The sequence below is a fragment of the Lathyrus oleraceus genome, chromosome 6 (assembly GCF_024323335.1).
Source record: "Lathyrus oleraceus cultivar Zhongwan6 chromosome 6, CAAS_Psat_ZW6_1.0, whole genome shotgun sequence".
NCBI lineage: Eukaryota > Viridiplantae > Streptophyta > Magnoliopsida > Fabales > Fabaceae > Lathyrus > Lathyrus oleraceus.
The window spans coordinates 483133163-483138124 of NC_066584.1; positions in this window are offsets into that span (position 1 = coordinate 483133163).

A 4962-nucleotide genomic window follows, 5' to 3' on the forward strand; every position below is an offset into this window, starting at 1 on the left:
TCTGGCGAAAACCTGCTTATGCAAATGATGCATGAAATGCAATGCTTGATTGTTTTTATTTTTCAAGGAACTTACTATATCATTTGCAAATATATATATATATATATATATATATATATATATATATATATATATATATATTTGAATAGCAATTGCAACAATTTGATATGACAAAAAATCTCTTTTTATTTATATAAATTGGAAGGATTACACTGAGTACAATTTCAGAAACCAAATGAAAAGTACAAGAGAAAAGGAGACTAGTCATCCTAAGGATCCCTAACAATAATGTCAGAAGATCTGGCTGTAGGCGCGTACTTCCTTCGAATACGACGGATCTCAATCTCAAAAGAAGCCTTCATCTGAGTCTTCTCGAGGACAAGTTGGTCAAAAATCTTCTTCCAAGAAACAGAAGGCTGAGGCATGCTAGAAGATGAAACCTGTGGCTCTCTCTGTCTCTTCGTCACTCGGTCTTCTAGTAGCTCAATAAGTGCATCTTTGTCCTTAGACTCCAACTGCAACGCTTCATGCTTCTTGCTTAAAGCACGAAAACGCTTTTCCCACATATCCCTCTCTTGTTTCATCTTGATGAGCGCGTCTTCCAAATCCTCTACATCTTGGTTAGGGAGAGTTAATGGCTCAACCACAACCATAGACATAGGTCTTTCACAAGGATAAGGCATATTAAATTCCAAAGCTCTCTTCTTCATCCAAAGAGTGTAAGCTTCCAAAGCTACACAATTGTACGAACCAAGCTCGGATCTTCCTTTCCTATTTACATTATGCCAAGCATGCACAATCTTCTGCTTCAAATGTTGGGGAACTTTACCCTCTTGATAGAAAAAACCTTCTAACAAAGTGTTATTAGGCTTGTCTCTCAAGGGGAACCCAAGTTGACGACGAGCCAAAGCAGGGTTGTAGTTAATTCCTCCTTGTGTACCAATGAGAGGCACATTAGAGAATTCACCACAACTATCAATAATCTCCAAACTGCTCAAAGACGGATCATACCAAACTATATCATCATTAGTGAGAGACATAAGTCTCTGAGACCACCTTAGACATTGTTTGTTCTCCACAAAAGCAGGTGTCTGAGGCAAGTGCGAAATAAACCACTTGTACAGAAGAGGAATGCAACAGACAATCGTTCCACCACCCTTAGAATTCCTTAGATGCAAAGAGACATACATATCACCCAACAAAGTAGGCACATGATTCCTCAATCAAGAAAAGTCTAATGGCGTTAACATCAACAAAACCATCAATGTTAGGGAACAAAGCTAATCCATAAATGAGCAACACAAATATAGCTTCAAAAGCGTTCACACTACCGGCTTAAGCAAAAGCAATAGCTTCCTTGATGAGGAAATCAGACGGCAATCCAAATAATCCTCCTTTCTTCACCCAATGAGCCTCTATCTCAGACTTCTTCAAGCGAAGAGCTTCAGCAATAATACTAGATCGGGGAATCTCCTCCAATCCACTAAAAGTTACTCTACTAGACACAGGTATCCCCAAAAGATGAGAATACTCCTCCAAGGTAGGCACAAGCTGAAAATCTGGGAAAGTGAAACAAAGGTAGAGAGGATCATAGAACTGCACTAGCACACTCAAAAGTCCTTCAACCACATCAGTAGACAAGATGGACAAAAGCTTCCCATGACGTTGTTTAAAGTCCAAGGGATCTAATACAAAAGATGCTAGCTTCCTTAACTCTTTCAAGTCGGGACATCTGAAACTGTACTTCTTAGTGTTCCTTTGTCCATAATCCATGGTCTAAAAATATTTGCAAATGATACCTTAGTTCCTTGAAATTTTTGTGTGATGAATGTTATGATGCATATGAATGCATGAATGCAACAATCACAAATAAGGGATCACACACAAGGCAAACAAAGGTCAAGGGATGAATCAAGTCATTGTCAAGATCAATCATCCATTTTGGTGGATTATCGTTTACACCTTATCAACATCCAAGTTCCATTGATATTGACAAGATTTGATTGGATCAACCAAGAATCAAGGGTTAGTTGTAACTCACGAGCAAGGAGTCTGGATAAGAACCATCCCAAAGGAGTGAACTAAGGATAAAAACCTGTAGATCATGTTCTACAAAGTTCCCATAGTCTTAATTCCATCTATCAGATATTACAGGTTAAGATGAATGACTCATCGACCCATAATATTCTCAAGAGAAACTCGTTTGAGTGTAGTATCGCGTAACAATTGTTATCAAGTCTACACTTGAACAGTTTCCGCACTACGTCCTAAATAGGCCAAGAGGGGGTAAATGTTCTACGGTCCTCAGCTTCTCAGACCCAAATTAGAGATTGTAATGCCTAACCACAAATATTTGTGACATTTCCGAATCCAAAAGAGTCTCCACTGAGCAGATGGATCTCAAGCCAACTTGTTAAGGACTACTCCACACAAGTCGAACATGACTATACCATCCTCTTATCTTAATTGCACTCTGTAGCGGGAAATTAATAATCATCAAGCTATTGACAAGCTAGAGATCAATTAACAAGAGTCTCCACCGCGCTTTTATTGTTTCCAAGGGAAAAGGGAAAAAGTACGAACAAAATCCAAATAGTAAGAAGTTTCCAAATAAAAACTAATAAAAGTCAGAGATCATAGGTAAGAGGGTTGGTTACACAGAGGGAAGGTGTTAGCACCCAAAGTGTCCTAGGTACTCCTAGGGAGCCCTTTATGTGTGCATATGTATTTTGTACAAAGTGATGTTTACAAACAAATAGAAGGGGGGGATGAGAAAAGAATTCATTAATTATATTTTTTTGTGTTTGACAAGACCTTCGGTCTTGTGCCTATGTACCAACATAGAAATGAGGGATCAAAACCTCGTAGTTCGTGATACAAATTTCAAAGTGGATGCATTGGTTTTAATAAAATTTAAGTTTGAAAGGCACAAAGGTCTAAAATGATTTGAATGAGTTAGTTCTTTTTGGCTTTTTTGAAAGTTTAAGTCAAGTATAGTTAAGTTTATTTACAAGTTTGATTCAAGAAAATAAGTTTGAAAATGCAATGGCATAAGGCCAAAGTTTCTATCTTTTTTGCAAAAGTGGTCAAAGTTTAGAACAAAAATAGTTCACATAAAGTAGATTTTGAAAATGGAGGGAGAGATTTTGAAATTAAAGAAATGGGGAGAAGATGAAGAGACTATCCTATGCACAAAATTTAAAAGTTTAGAGTTGAAAAGATCTGACCAAGTGGGTAGTAATCTAATAGACAAGAATGTCAATAGAAACCCAGAATTCCCTTGAACTTTTAGAATCAAGCAACATACAAATGCACAATTATATTATCTTGAAGAGCAAGGCATCAAATAAATATGGCCTCATCCAAGCTTATCCATTCCATGATCTTCTTCAAAATAGCCCATGCAACAGATGAATTTTACAAGTCACAGGTTTAAAATAACAGCTTCACAATGATCATGTTGCAGATGAATCTTAGAGAGATCTTCAAAGATGCATCAAATGAATTTCAAATTGCAAGCACTTGGTTCTTCAACAAGTTGGCATTGGCCAAGTCCTTTAGCTTAGGGAGGTTGCCTAGATTCTAAGTCCATTTGCTCAAGATCAAGCCAACAGTCCACTCAAATTTTTTGTAGGGTTTTTGTTATTATTATGTACATTAATGGTCAAAGACCACACAAACAAGCAAAGTATATACAAACAAAATATACCACACAATATGGTCCAAATGGACAAAGTGAAAATTACATTAACATAAACAATTAGAATGATATGAACAATGGCAAATGAAATAAAGTGCTAAAAGTAAATTGCATTAAAGTAAAAGCTTTAAGTTAAAAGTTAGTAGTTAGTAGGTTAGAAGTTAGTTTTGTTTTGCTTTTGCTTTTCAAGACATTCTTTGGAGAACACTCAACCCACTTATCACAAGCATGGATCCTTGAACCAAAACATCTTCCAAAGGAAGGAAAGAAGGCCAAGTTTCCACACAATACCATGAACTAGGGAGACTTACAATCCCACTAACTAGAATGCTTATGCCTTTTATATCACAAATTTAGCGCTATGTTAAGCAATCGTAATTGGACTTATGTATAAGTCACAAATATTTGAGGTCGCCCAATAGAATTTTGGTGTTAATGCATGTTAGAGACACAGCATAATGGACTATGCTTATGAAACATACACACACAAAAAAGAATATGCAAAAGGTGTGGCCTAATCTCATCCATACTCATGTTAATTTTTCAATCAACTAGCATTAGGACTTTGAGATGTCATAGGCCAAATGGAATGAATGAATTAAGAAGATGAATGAGATGAAGTGGGAAGGGGATGAATGAGATCACAAATTGGTCAAAGGAGGACTATTACCAAATTAATATCATTCATTCATTTTGGGATATGGAATGTTTATTCCATCAATCCCCTAAATCCAATTATATGAATTTGACAAAGTCAAATCAACCTTGACCAAGGCACAACAACAATAAGCAAACTCAAACAAGTCAATCCAAGTGGTCAAGAAAAAGAATTGGCATTTATTCAATTAAAAATAATAGAATAGTGCATTTAAATCAAATATGTTTTGTCCAATTCCTAAAATCTCATCAAAACACCAAAGAAATGGCCATGAGATTTATCATAGGTTAAATAAGGTCAAAGGACCTTGGAGAAATTTTTTCATAATTTTTGGACATTTAAAAATATTTTTAAACAATTAAAAACAAATGAAAAATCAATTAATTCATGAAAAATATTAATAATGATCCAAAAATTAATTTTAATTCATAATATGAAAGAGAAAAAATTTTGAATTTTTTTGGTGAAAGTCCCATATTTTTTGGATCAATATTGAGTTTAATATGAATTATTGAAGAAAATGCAATTAAAATAAAAATTCAAAAAATCTAAATTATGTGGACCATCTGATCTCCCTCATTAATTGAGGTGGCAGATCAGATGG